General features: G+C 36.8%; 1 protein-coding gene across 8 annotated transcripts in view; it reads right to left on the bottom strand.

Moving 5' to 3' along the window:
• LOC139136486 (carotenoid-cleaving dioxygenase, mitochondrial-like) overlaps positions 1 to 15,947 on the bottom strand; it is a 141,534-nt gene that overhangs the window by 74,921 nt on the left and 50,666 nt on the right. Inside the window, exon 6 of one of the 8 annotated variants that reach the window (XR_011553452.1) lies at positions 11,806 to 12,123. The exons of the other annotated variants lie outside the window; for them this stretch is intronic. The gene's annotated coding sequence lies outside the window, so the exon portion shown is untranslated. The remainder of the gene's footprint in view (positions 1 to 11,805; positions 12,124 to 15,947) is intronic. 8 annotated transcript variants of the gene reach the window in all.

The raw sequence follows: 15,947 nt of genomic DNA, 5'->3' as shown, positions 1-15,947 counted from the left end.
AAACAACATCCATACAGACTGAATCCAACAAAAGCGAAATATCTCCAGGAAGAAGTCAAATACCTGCTGGACAATGACTTTATTGAACCCAGTAAAAGTAACTGGAGTTCGCCGTGCATACTTGTTCCCAAATCAGATCACAGTTATTGTATGTGCACGGACTTTAGGAAGGTCAACACTTTAACAAAGACAGACACTTTCCCAATCCCGAGGATTGATGACTGCATCGACCGAGTGGGAAAAGCCAAGTATGTGACGAAATTTGACCTACTGAAGGGATTTTGGCAAGTCCCTTTGACGGATCGTGCTCGTGAAATATCCGCCTTTGTTACACCAGACGGATTGTTCCAGTACAAGGTGATGCCATTCGGAATGAAGAACTCTCCGGCAACGTTCCAACGGATGATCAACGACGTCATATCCGGGCTAGACGGGTGTGCAGCCTACGTTGACGACGTCGTCCTGTATAGTGACAACTGGGAGGAACACATCAAGCTCATGCGGAAGTTCTTTGAGAGACTGAGCAAAGCAATGTTGACTGTCAACCTTCCCAAATCAGAGTTTGGTTGGGCTAGGGTAACTTACCTCGGACATACTGTAGGACAGGGTGAGGTAAAACCTGTTGATGCTAAAATCAGTGCCATTTCAAGTTTTCCCATACCAAACTGCAAACGACAACTGATGCGCTTTCTCGGTATGGCTGGTTACTACAGAAAATTCTGTCCAAATTTCTCCACAATTACTGAGCCTTTGACTAACTTACTTAAAAAGAAAGTAAAGTTTGTTTGTCAGAGCAATAGCAATGCAACAGGCATTTGATACACTTAAAGCCATACTGCAAAGTGCCCCAGTATTGTCTGCACCAGATTTCACTTTGCCATTCAAATTAGCTGTAGATGCTAGTGATACGGCTGCTGGTGCTGTTTTATTGCAAGAGGATAGTCATGGTATAGATCATCTGTTTGCTATTTTTCACGCAAATTTAACAAATCCAGAGAAACTACTCTACAATTGAAAAAGAGTGTTTATCTTTGATATTAGCTTTACAGCATTTGAAGTTTATGTTACTTCTTCAAATCAGCCAATAGTGGTTTATATTGATCACAACCCTCTTGTATTTCTACAGAAATTTAAAGGCAAAAATCAGAGATTGCTTAGATGGAGTTTAATGTTACAGGAGTTTAATCTTGACATTAGACATATCAAAGGCAGAGACAATTTAATTGCAGACTGTCTCTCTCGTATTTAGAGTTTATTGTTGTTCACTTTCAAGAAATTTTACTTTAGAGTAAAACAAAATTTGAGTACTTAAATCCTTTTCAAGATTACATTTGTAAAAGAAAGATTTTTCTTTGAAAAATTTTTTTTTTTGAAGAGGGGGTGTGTTATGTAGGTCATTTACCCCACACTCATCATGACCTGAGTTCAATTAGTCTAGAACATTCTCAAGGTCACTGCCCTTAATGACCTCACAACCTTGAATTCAATTAGTCATGTTTGGAATGTTCTGGAAAGTTGATAGTTGTGTAAGAGAGATAATTTTAGAACAGTAATTAGCATGTCAATAAAAGTTCTAGATTGTTCTTATATGCCTTTATAAAAGGGACGTGCACAGCTTCCAGTCAGACTTTTGGGATCGTGTCTCTTGTGTGTTACTAAACTCCAGCAGTAGTCATTCTCAAGACCTTTCAAGACCTTCACTGCCAACGCTGGATTTATACTGTGGACTTTGTGCAACTACAAGCCTGCAAGCCGAAGGACTGTTCATTCATCCGACTGACTGTTACAACTCTGAGACTGGAGCTTTGCCGTCCCAGCTGAGATAAGTAGTCTGTACACTTTTAAAGCTTGTATTTTATCCCTGACTTAGCAATTAGTTTTATTTTTGTAATAAATTTTGTTTAAACGGAAACTGCTGAGTTCACCCTTTTGTTCGTTTTCTCTGCACGTAACAATATATATATATATATATATATATATATATATATATATATATATATATATATATATATATATATATATATATATATATATATATAATATAATATATATATATATATAGGATCAACAGAGAGCTTGTACTTGTACAAAAGATTACAATGACTTGAAAGCTAATTACAACAAGCTGGTTGAAGTTAATGATAAACTGAAAAAGGAGATGAAAGAGAACGCCCGTGACTTTGAAGAAAAACTTAACATGCAAGACATTGACAAAATGCTATGGCAACAAGAGTTCACAAAATTGAAAGAAACTACCACTGTTGCTTTGGATAAATTGACGGCTGATAACAATGAGCTAAGGAAAGCAGCCGAAACATTCTCCAGGAAATACGATATCATGAGTAACCAGTATGAACAGCTGTCACTACATCTCAATGAAGTAAGTCGGGGAAGATTTGAAAGTCAGCGCAGGCCACCATCAACGGCATCAGCAAAATTAATTGCAAGTGATGTAAGACAACCGGGAGTTCCTCTAAACAATCATTACCAAGTATTTGAAAATACATCTGAGGAGGAAGTTGATGAAATGCTGAGTGAGACATATGCATCAGTCTCAACTACACAACACGTCCAGAACAGAAATCTAGAAACCGGTCAGGAAGTTACAGTTACCACTACCTCACAACACATCCAAAAGGATCTGGCATCAGTACAGCATGTTCTACTTGGTGACTCACTTATCAACGGTGTGATATAGACCAGATGTATAGACCAAACATTGCAGAGAAATATATGGTATACACAACTGAAGAGGCTGTCCAAAAAATTCAGGATTCAAATTTTGATCCCACAAAATTATCATCTGTAATTTGCCATGTGGGAACAAATGACTTAACAAAGAAAAACAAACAATCAGTACTGACATCACTCCAAACAATGGCTGAAACTGCAACACAAAAATATCCAAATGCCAAAATTGGAATATCTGCAATTTTACCTAGGATTGGATGTGATACGATTAATGTTGATATTACAGAAATTAACAATAACATTAAAGAATTCTGCAATAAGAATGAAAAGCTGGTATTCATACAACATAGGAAGTTGGCAACGAGTGGACATCTGTTTGCAAAGGATGGAACACACATTGAAAGGGATGGTGTCAAGTTACTTGTAGCAGATATGAAATGGGCGATGATGGATGGAAACGAAAAGCGAGCTCGTCAGGGTCAATCTACGAGGTCAGGTCATGGCAACAGGAGTGAATTCATCAGGAGAGGTCAACCAGTGCAGTACAACAGACAGGCTACAGGGCAGTACCGATCACACGGAAATAAACAATATCAACATCGTCAAACAAAGCCACTGTATAACAGTACTGGGAGGGAAGATGCTGTACAAAATAAAAATGACCAGATAGTCCATTCGCTGATAGCTCTTTGAAAAATTTTGTATAAGTGTGTATGATACTGTTAAAACAACCATGTTACTAGTAGAGTAAACAGTCGTTAGTTGGCCATTGTTATGTGTTTATCGGAGACTTATCGACAACAGGTGGATAACACCTTAACTTTTATGACTTGGAACATTCAAGGAGTCAAACAGAAACTGAATGACCAAGACTTCTTGAATACTATTAATTCTTTTGACTTTGTAGCTTTAGAAGAAAGTTGGTTAGATTCTGTAGACAATTTTCCTTGTCTGATTTTAGTTATTTCGTAGTGACAGGAAAAAAAAGAAAACAGCAAAACGAAACTCTGGTGGTACTATATTTCTGTTCAAACATAAATATAAAAGAGGAGTACAGAAAATCTCTACGATTATACCTGATACAATATGGGTTAAACTAGATAAAACTTTTTTTAACTTTGAAAAAGACATATTTATCTGTGCAACATATTTCCCACCAGATAATTCATCCATTTACAAAGAGAAGGTAAATACTCTCTTTGAAGATATTGAAAAAGAAATAATCAATTACTCATCCGAGGGTGAAATAATTATTATGGGTGATTTCAATGCACGTACAGGAAGACTTGATGATTACGTTACAGATGACTCAAGAGACCATATTACATTACCAAATATGTATGCTATAGATAATTTCAGAGCAAGATTGAATAAGGATAATAATACCAATTCATATGGAAGGAAACTTATTGACCTCTGTTTATCAACAGACATGAAAATTGTCAATGGCAGAAAAATTGGCGACTTGTATGGAGATTTTACATGTTACACATATAACGGCTCAAGCCTTGTGGACTATGTAATTGCACAATCAAGCCTTCACTTTAAAATTCAATACTTGAGAGTTCACCAATTGACCCACTTATCAGACCATTGTCCACTATCTTTTGCACTCACTGGGCAAGTCAGAACTGAAAATGTGGACAACAGTACAGGTCTTAACCCCTTCCCAAAGATATTTATGGGAACAAAGTTCAACTGAGAAGTATCAAGAGGCTCTCCAAAGCCCACCAGTCAGTTCCAAAATTATTCAGTATTTACACACTAATTATTTGACAGGTAATATTGATGATGCTGTACAAGGCTTGAATGATATAATTTACACGGCTGCAGACATGTCACTCAAAACCTGCACTCATAAAGTTATAAAGAAAGGCAATGTGAAAAAGAAAACAGGTCGTCGATGGTATGACAAATCATGTTTTATAATAAAACGTGAAGTTAGAGCAATGGGTAAACTGATTGTGAAATATCCAAATGACCCATATGTGAGAGGTCGCTATTTTCAACTTAAGAAGGAGTATAAAAAGTTAATTAGAACTAAAAAGAGAATGTACCAGGAGAATCTTTTAATAATATCACGGAAGTGAATGGTGGTAACTTAGATCAATTCTGGAGTGCATTGAAAGAATTAAAAACCAACAATTCCTTACCAACAAATGATGATATCAGTAATAGTATAAGTGTTGAGGAATGGATCAAGCATTTCTCAAATCAAAATAAGAAATATAACCATAGTTCAAAATTAGACAAAATTATAAAGGAGCTAGAAAGTAAGGAAATTAATGAAGAATTGAATGGGGATATTACTTCCACTGAAATCATGAAGGCAATTAAACAGTTAAAATAGAAAAAGTCGCCAGGTGATGATAAAATAATCAATGAAATGTTAATAAGTGGTCAGTCTGTCCTTCTGAAACCAATTACAAAACTCTTTAATAGTATTTTAAATTCAAAAAAGTTTCCAGACATTTGGCGCACTAGCATTATAAAACCACTTTTCAAATCAGGGGATAAAAATAACCCAAATAACTACAGAGGGATAGCTCTATCAAGTTGTCTCTCAAAACTTTTCACTTCAGTTTTGAATAACAGATTACATAAATATGTTGAGAGTCATGATATTCTAAGTCAATATCAGGCTGGGTTTAGGCCTGGATTTCGAACAACAGACAACATGTTCATCTTAAAATCGGTTATTGATAAGTATATTAGTAAATCAAACATTGAAAATGCGAAGGATAAAAGGAACAAGCGACCTAGCGGCCGATATAGCTCGCTGTGTTTATGTAGAGAATAACTATTTTTGACACATGTTGATGAAGAAGGTGGAAATCTTTGATAGCTCAATGCAGTGGCCAGAAAAAAGTGGCTAAAAGCTGCAAAAAACACAACTGAAGATTTCATCATACTTTGAATATATCACATCAGATCATCTCCAAGAACATGTCAACCAAAGCTATCGGATGAGTAGTTTTTTGAGAATAAAATTTTCTGACCAAAAATGGCAACAATTGCCCCAAAAATAAAAATCGCAGATTTCATCATAATTTCAAAAGATCAAATTAAGTTCATCTATAGAAACCTGTATACCAAATTTCAAAGCTGTTAGACCAGTACTTTTTGAGAAACACATTTTTTGACCAAAAATGGAAAAAATTGCCCCAAAAATACAAAATTGCAGATTTCATCATAATTTCAATAAATAAATTTAGTTCATCTACAGAAACCTGTATACCAAATTTCAAAGCTGTCGGATGAGTAGTTTTGGAAATACACATTTTTTGACCAAAAATGGCAAATATTGCCCAAAAAATATAAAATTACAGATTTAATCAGAAATTCAATATATATTACTTAGCTCATCTGCAGAAACCTTTACACCAATTTTCAAAGCTATCAGACCAGTACTTTTGAGAAACACATTTTTTGACCAAAAATTGCAAAAATCGCCCCAAAATTACAAAATTGCAATTTTCATCATAATTTCAATAAATATCATTAAGGTGATCTGTAGGAACCTGTATACCAAATTTCAAAGCTATCAGATGAGTAGTTTTGAAATACACATTTTTTGACCAAAAATGGCAAAAATTGCCCCAAAAATACAAAATTAGAGATCTCATCAGAAATTCAATATATATAACTTAGTTCATATGTAGAAACCTGTATACCAAATTTCAAAGCTATCAGATGAGTAGTTTTGGAAATACACATTTTTTGACCAAAAATGGCAAAATTTGCCCAAAAAATACAAAATCACAGATCTCATCAGAAATTCAATATATATTACTTAGTTCATCAATACAAACCTGTACACCAAATTTCAAAACTATCAGTTGAGTACTTTATGAGAAATACATTTTTGACCAAAAATGGCAAAAATTGCCTTAAAAATGCAAATTTGCATATTTCTGCACAATTTGAACAAATCTGAAATAAATCATCCCTAGGGACATATGTACCAAATATCAAAGCTATCTGACTGTTAGTTTTGAAGAAGAAGATTTTTAAAGATTTTTTTACCAAAAATGACAAAAATTGCCTTAAAAATACAAATATGCAAATTTCACCACAATTTGAACAAATCTGACTGAAGTCACCCTAAGTAAACTGCATATCAAATTTCAAAGCAATCGGACAAGCGGTTTCAGAGAAGAAGATATTTTTACCAAAATCACCAAAAAATGCCCCAAAAATACAAATATGCAAATTTCACCACGATTTGAACAAACTTAAGTGAGGTCACCCCAAGTGAACTGCATATAAAATTTCAAAGCAATCGGACTTGCGGTTTCAGAGGAGAAGGCAATTGTTGACGGACGACGACGGACGACGGACGACGGACGACGACGACGACGGACGAGGACGGACGAGGACGGAAAATCAACCTATTTGATAAGCTCCGCGTCGCTGACAGCGGAGCTAAAAATGTAAATAGGTTGTTTGTAGGATTTGTTGATTTTAGAAAGGCATTTGATAGTATTTGGCGTCAAGGGCTCTATTATAAGTTACTAACACACAATATTAATGGCAATATTTATCAAATAATTAAAAGTATGTATGACGAAGTCAAATACAGTACAAGCGACCTAGCGGCCGATATAGCTCCGCTGTGTTTATGTAGAGAATAACTATTTTGACACATGTTGATGAAGAAGGAGGAAATCTTTGATAGCTCAATGCAGTGGCCAGAAAAAAGTGGCTAAAATAAGCTGCAAAAATACACAATTGAAGATTTCATCATACTTTGAATATATCACATCGGATCATCCCTAGGAACATGTCAACCAAGCTATCTGATGAGTAGTGTTTTGAGAATAAAATTTTCTGACCAAAAATGGCAACAATTGCCCCCCAAAATAAAAATTGCAGTATTCATCATAATTTCAAAAGATCAAATTGAGTTCATCTATAGAACCTGTATACCAAATTTCAAAGCTGTTAGACCAGTACTTTTTGAGAAACACATATTTTGACCAAAAATGGGAAAAATTGCCACAAAATTCAAAATTGCAGATTTCATCATTATTTCAATAAATATCATGTAGTTCATCTATGGAAACCTGTATACCAAATTTCAAAGCTATCAGATGAGCAGTTTTGAAATACACATTTTTGACCTAAAATTGCAAAAATTGCCCCAAAAATACAAAATTACAGATTTCAGGAGAAATTAAATATATATTACTTAGCTCATCTGTAGGAAACTGTATACCAAATTTCAAAGCTATCAGACCAGTACTTTTTGAGAAACACGTTTTTTGACCAAAAATAGCAAAAATTGCCCCAAAATTACAAAATCGCAGATTTCATCATAATTTCTACAAATATCATTAAGGTGATCTGTAGGAACCTGTATACTAAATTGCAAAGCTATCAGATGAGTACTTTTGGAAATACACATTTTTTGACCAAAATGGCAAAAATTGCCCCAAAAATACAAAATTGCAGATTTCATCATAATTTCAATACATATCATTTGGTTCATGTGTAGGAACCTCTATACCAAATTTCAAAGCTATCAGATGAGTAGTTTTGGCAATACACATTTTTTGACCAAAAATGGCAAAAATTGCCCAAAAATACAAAATTACAGATTTCATCAGAAATTCAATATATATTACTAAGTGCATCTATAGAAACCTGTATACCAAATTTCAAAACTATCAGACCAGTACTTTTTGAGAAATACATTTTTTGACCAAAAATGGCAAAAATTGCCTTAAAAATGCAAATTTGCATATTTCTTCACAATTTGAACAAATCTTAAATAGATCATCCCTAGGGACATATGTACCAAATTTCAAAGCTATCTGACCGGTAGTTTTGAAGAAGAAGATTTTTAAAGATTTTTTTACCAAAAATGACAAAAATTGCCTTAAAAATACAAATATGCAAATTTCACCACGATTTGAAGAAATCTGACTGAAGTCACCATAAGTAAACTGCATATTAAATTTCAAAGCAATCGGACAAGCGGTTTGAGAAAAGAAGATTTTTTTACCAAAAACACCAAAAAATGCCCCAAAAATACAAATATGCAAATTTCACCACGATTTGAACAAACTTAAGTGAGGTCACCCAAGTGAACCGCATATAAAATTTCAAAGCAATTGGACTTGCGGTTTCAGAGGAGAAGGCAATTGTTGACGGACGACGACGACGACGACGACGACGACGGACGACGGACGACGGACGACGGACGACGACGGAAAATCAACCTATTTGATAAGCTCCGCGTCGCTGACAGCGGAGCTAATAAAACTTAATGGTGGAATCACACGACAGTTCAAATCAATGCGAGGAGTTAGGCAAGGTTGCAATATTAGTCCCATTCTTTTTAATCTGTTTGTTAACGATTTATCAGGTTACTTTGATGATAGGTGTGAACCAGTTAATTTAGGACAGTCTCTGATCAATTTCCTATTATATGCTGATGATCTTGTATTAATTTCAGAATCAGAGGCTGGATTACAGCGTTGCTTTGATAAACTTCATTCATATTGTAATGACTGGAATTTAGAAGTCAACACTAACAAAACCAAAGTCATTGTTTTCAACAAGAATGCCAGGGTCCTTCGTCATAGATATAACTTTTATTATAATAGTATGAAATTAGAAATTGTTCAAAGCTACAAATACTTAGGCATAGACTTCAAATGTAATGGGAAGTTTGACATTGCAAAGGAGACTCTATACAAGAAGGCACTGAAAGCGTTCTTTTATATTAGAAAAGTGGTCAGTTCATCAGCTAACATAAATATTCATGCATGGATTCATATTTTGACCATGTTATTAGGCCTATACTAACTTATGGATGTGAAATTTGGGGAACTGAGAAATATTCAGATAGGACACCAATTGAAAAATTGAATCTTAAGTTGTGTAAAATACTTCTCCAAGTTAATCAGTCAGCAACAAATTTAGCAGTGAGAGGTGAGATGGGCAGGCATCCTCTTTTAACTTTTATCAAGAAAATGATGGTTAAATATTGGTATAGAACATGCACTAAGAAAGAAAATACTTTGATCCATGAGGTGATGGTATTTTGTACTAACAATAACATGGCCTGGGCAACTGCAATGCAAGAAATTACAGGATTGGAGAGTGTTGGTAATTTTTGGCAAAATGATAAACATAGTGTGAAAAACTTAACAGATAAGATAAGTAATGACTACATTTTAAAATGGAAAAATGAAGTTAATGCAGAAAAGACATCATCAGGAGAGAATAACAAATTACGCATTTATAGAAAGTTTAAAACAGATTTTAAAATGGAAAAGTATTTAAGCTGTATCAAGGATAAAAATGACAGAAAATACATTACCAAGCTGAGAATAAGTGATCATAATCTGATGATTGAGAAAGGTAGACACATGAGACCAAAACTAAAAGCTGAGGAGAGAATTTGTAATAGGTGTGATACTAACTCAGTTGAGGACGAATTTCATTATATCATGTGTTGTCCATGTCATACACAATCACGACAAAAATTGTTAGACTCGATAGCAGTCAACAATGAAAACTTCAACAACTGGGATTTGCAAGCCAAATTTTGCTACATAATGAGCAATACAGATAGCATGATATACCTCACAACATTTATCCAAGAAACAGATGTTTTTTAAGATTACCCAACATTTCATATTCTCCATAAAGTTATATCTTATATTTATATATATATATATATATATATATATATATATATTTATTATTTTTTGATAAGTATCCTTTTCTTATTTTTGTAGTATTAGTTCTTGACTATGTTCACCTTTGAGGGAATAACGTCAATAAAGTAAAGTATATATATATATATCTATCTGAGATATCTGGATGTTTAATATTTTTCGGCTCGCCCTTAGGGTGCAGTATTTTAATATATCAGAGATATATTGGGTGATTATGGCTTTGCTATAATCATTGTTAACGTCTGGAGGGACACGGGGAAAAGGGTTTACACCTTGACTGTATGGGTCACCATACGCCACCTACTCCTACCACTGGCTAGATGAACTTGAGACGTAACCTTATCTACCAACTGCCCTCATTTACGGTTATCTATAGTATAAACAACTTGCCTCACCCTTTCCACGTCATTATCCATGCGCATGTCAGTGCAATCAAAGCTATAGATCGTCCATTTCAACTCCTGCCAAGCTCAAGTTCACACCACATTCACAACCCAGGAGAAGCGGAAAACCATCGACAACTTTGACACCTGGTTACAGTGCTTCCTCGTCTTTTTCTCATATTGAACATTCTACTACCCACATTTGGCGATCTCCATGGTCACCTCTACCTTTGTTTCCTTGCCCTGCACAACCACCCGCACAAACAAGGCAAAGCCAGCTTCATCCACAATCTCACCCATGGTGCTTACATCGGCTTCATTGGGAACTGCACACTGCACTACACTCGCAACGCCAGTCAGCAACGATCGACCTGGATGCTGTCTCCACCGCCATAACAAACGAACTGCACCTCAGCCACACGATTGGCCCATTCGCCGTGCCACCTCTGCCATGGAATGGCAAGAGAATGAAGAGATGTACCCATATGAGTTGCCGGTTCAATTTGGGGGCATAGCTTCTGCAATGGCACCGCCACAACTACTGCCGAAGCCGGCTTACCCAACTGGCTCATAAAGACACTGGGCAGATGGAGGAGTGACGCGTACCAGATCTACATCAAGACACCATGGGAGCGCCCCCCTTATGAAAATTTTAGCCTTCCCGACAAGATTTTCGGGAGCTCTCCAGAAAAGGTCCCGCAGTGGTCCAGGAGCTCTCCAGGACCATCTTTCCGGGAGAGCGTGGCATTGCTAACCAAATTAGGTTTGCTGGATCCCTCCCGGAAAGATTAATGTCGCTCTGCAGGACAAGTTAGCTGTTGCTCTGCTGGACAGTTATAGCTGCCGCTCTGCCGGGCTGGTTAGGCGTCGCTCTGCCGGGCAGGTTAGCTGCCGCTCTGCTGGACGGTTTAGCTGCCGCTCTGCCGGGCAGGTTAGCTGTCGCTCTGCCGAGCAGGTTAGCTGCTGCTCTACCGGGCAGGCTAGCTGCTGCTCTGCCAGGCAGGCTGGCTTGCTGCTCTGCCATACAAAAATCAACCTACCTTCTGCGCTCTGAATAACAGTTACTCCAACAAGCTGAAAGCCATCACCTTACAACTTTACACCACTCTGCTGCCCAGAAAAAAAAGGAATGCAAGGGCTAAAAATTTGGTAGGAATAAAATTTAATCCACCATATTTTTAAAGCCAATCAACATGACAGATAGAATACTTAACGTTTAAAAAAAAACCGTTCAAGTGTCAGTAAAGTCCTTAACTTCATATTGTCACAACGACGGACTATTTTGAAAGACCTGTACTTGTCTGTTACAGCTTTGGTTATTGCTTGACTTGTCATCTTGAAGTTGTCCTCTGCGTAAGCTGGAAAAAATATAAAAAAATTCAAGTCAGATATAAAGTTTATCAAGCTTATGACAAAATTGTTAATGTAAAGAGCTACATACATATATGCAAGTTAGAATCCACATTGTGGTTGAAAATTTTGACACGTTCAACAGTCATCAAACATTGAAGACTGTGAAATTTGCATGTATTCATAAAATAAAGAAACTGTTCCCTCAACTTGTGAATGACAAAATGTGATTTGTAGTACTAGTCTAGTATCAATCTGTTCATCTTGCAATTTGCTTCAAACTTGGAAAGTAGTAGAATCAATGACATAAAACAACATTTAATTTGCAGATGATTTATCCAGTAATTCCGTTAAAATTGTACAGTTTACTATGTAACACTCACTTGGCTTGAGTACACTTCATTGCATATCTACATGAACTTTCTAATGCCAAATTGAAACATAGCAAGAAAAAAGGTAGGTCTTTGTACTGAGCTTGTATCTAAGTTGCTTATCAAAAGGTTGCAGCATTAAATGCAATAGAATTTTATTTTGTGATGAAAGAGTTCGTGTAGAACTTCAATGAAATATTGTATCAGACAGACGTATATTGATGTCACAGAAGTAAGTTTTGGAATACATGTAGGCAGGTACCACACTCGGTCAAGAGTTTGAGAACTTAATTCGTATCCAACAATTCCTTTATGTATTGTTCTTTTTTTGTTTTATATCGTACATTGGGGGAAATTTGTATACATAAGCAAAAGTTTTACCTTGGCCAATGCAACAGAGAAGTATATTATTGTAGATAATAAATAGTATCAGCACGTACTCCATTTTTGTGTACACTGTACCACGGTCCCTCTATCGGGTAACTGGTCATTTCGGCACCAAGTCGTTTCGGCACCGCAACCCAAGACGCTTCGGCATCCCTGTTTCGATTTGTTTTCAAACTATTTAGTAATTGACTGACCGTCATATTCGTAAGCGTGACCTTTGCGTTCTGACCAGTACTTTTCTGTGCATTTGTGTGACATTTGCCGTGCTGTTTTGGCACCGCTTTCAAACATTTGCCGTGTCGGCGGCTATTGCTATCGATAAACTTGTGTCACAGATTTGAAAATGATATGAAGTTTTTTTCTACGGTCTCTTACTATGCTCTCACAAAGTGAAGCATGATGTACATGAATGTTATTTGACACTACTTTTTTAGTGCTTGGATGTGCAACATTACGCTCCAGCACTTGTTCCCTCAGATAGCCCTGAGCAGTGCCGAAACGTCTTGGGTCGCGGTGCCGAAACGACTTGGGGCCTGAAATCGAGAGGCCGAAACATTTTGGGCCGAAACGACTTGGTGCCGAAACATCTAGAAACCCCTCTACACACGCGATTGTGCAGAACCTTAGTCCAAGCTTGGCGGTACTCTAAGCTTGGGTGAAGGTTTGCCAATACTCTTCGGCCAAGCTTGTCGTCGATAAAGATTAATCCAATCTTGTTTGCAAATCTGGAAATAAGGATTGTGTCCAAAGCTTGGAACAGGGTTATTACCAAATCTTAAATCAAGCCTAGCTGGGATTAAGCTTCAGTGAAGCTTGGCATTTAACCTTCACCCAAGGACAAACAACGGAGCTGTTACGTACGGCAGAAAACGCAGATACGCAGTTTGGTCGATATCGTATTGTATTCGAGTGATGTGTCCAAAATGCAAACGCATTATGTATAATAGCCCCTTTATCATACATGCATACATTGGTTTTGATCATTTCCCTGGCGGCATTTCGATACTCGATACGAAATCGACAGAAATAGGCCCTTCTTTATTCATAATTCGCGCTGTACTCATATAGAAAGTTGGTTGCGAAGGAGTGATGGCAACCGTTTCACTTGTTGATATTATTCCGCTTTTGGGCCATTCCACTTCACTGGGTGGTTGTAGTAAAATTTCAAATTAAACGATTTAATTATTAAGATGTCAATCCGGGTTTCCATAATTTGAAGGATGTTAATATTTATATGAAATACCGAATTAAATGTGAAACATAGGCTGGAGTGTGTAAAGTGAGTAACTTTTCAGCTCTGAAAAATACTCAAAGCCCTTCATGAAAGTTACGAGGCCCACCAAAATCCGGTCAAAATCGACCTCGCGCAGTTCCCGGAGGAAAACCTACAGATATCTGTACGGCCTCGCCTGAAGTTGTACGAATGCAACGTGGATGTACATTTAATAGTATGTAGTTGTGCCAGTCAGTTCATCTTCAAGAATTATCCATGTCCTTCCTAACACGTCCAATATGCCGAATTTATCATCTTAGAAAGGAATTTGTGAGCGGATTAGGGAATACTTGAAGTGAGTACAGCTTCGTAACTTGTATATACTGATTACTGTGTACATTTTGTTGCAATATACGAATAAACCATTTCAAAGGTATTTACATCGTCTGATCGTATATTTTGGTCACTGGCTTGCCTAAATATGACTAAACTTGTTTAAACGAGTTTGTCTTTCGTGGGAGTATCTTTACTACGTAATATGATTTGTGTCAAAAACTTACAAGGAACAGGATCACGAACTTTCTGAGTCACTACAAATCGTAAAGTGTGGTGTGTGCATCTCTTCGCTGTCGTGTATTTTCAGAAGTATAGTCGGATTTTTGTGGCTCATTTTGGCTATACTCGATATAATTCAGTACATCGGTATTAAACCTTGTCAACAAGAAACTTGTCATATAGCGGTTAATTCATAAAAGTCGTGATGCAGTCGATCAAGCCGCACTCTTCAGCTGTGCAGACGACATGAGCACCGGGCGTACTGGACAGTGATGACAAGAGGTGTTCCTGTCGCGATGTCGGTCTCAACGCAAACATATTTCAACGCGTTCGTGGTTATTTTATCCAAAGCCCGCCTACTGGACTATATTTTTACTTAAATGTGGATCATAACTTTCAAACCAATAATTTGGCAAGACTCTGCAGCAAAATCGACTCCCTAAACTGAGCAAAAAAATAACCCATAGGTCAAATGCTGGGTCAAGGGACCCAAAAGCTACAGTAGAAACGAGGATGATAAAAAGCTTATCCGTAAAGTTCGGCCCAAGCTTTACTGCCCAAGCTTGGAACAAGATTTGGAAGTTTAAGCTTTTATAAAGATTAGTTTGCCCTAAGCTTCAACAAAGATGTGCAAGGATAAGCTTCAGCTAATCTTGGGCGTCCCAGTCTTAATTTAAGGTTGGCACGCAAAACATTGTTCTGAGCTTCGGCGCCAAGCTTCATATAAGCTTTGACTAAGCTTGGACTAAGGTATTGCACAATCGCGTGTGTATCGTTGTACACTCTACGTTCAACCTTGAGATTTATACTAATTTATTAGCTCTTCATTCACACAATTGAACAGTATTACTCGAGAATTGTGCTGAACAAAAACAGTCAAAAATCGAAAATTTACTTACCGAAGTTTAAACGATTGCCTAGATCCACGGAGATGTTATGGTGATATGACCATTGTTCAAAGCGACAAGCCGATCTCCACAAGCTGATCATGACGACAATGACTTTTTACACGTCGTAAACATTGCTTATAGGTTGTACATACATAGTTAGCGTGTAGGAAGTCGTCACGATGATGTTAAACAGCAAATTTAGGCGAAATTTTGTCAAAATTATAGGGAAAAATCAGCGACGATTCACTCAGTAATTCAAAGGTCGTAACTATCCAAAATTTGCCGCTGAGATTTGACCTGTGATTGTTTTACCGATCTGACCAATATAACGAAGTCTTCACATGATCTATGATGTCATCATGCGTGATACTATTACTTCCGGTACAAAGTCCTCGCATCGCGATCGCTGCAGAATA

This window comes from Ptychodera flava, chromosome 1 (assembly GCF_041260155.1).
Source record: "Ptychodera flava strain L36383 chromosome 1, AS_Pfla_20210202, whole genome shotgun sequence".
Taxonomy (NCBI): domain Eukaryota; kingdom Metazoa; phylum Hemichordata; class Enteropneusta; family Ptychoderidae; genus Ptychodera; species Ptychodera flava.
Note: the sequence above shows the minus strand (reverse complement) of the source record. Positions and strands in the feature narration are given on the sequence as shown.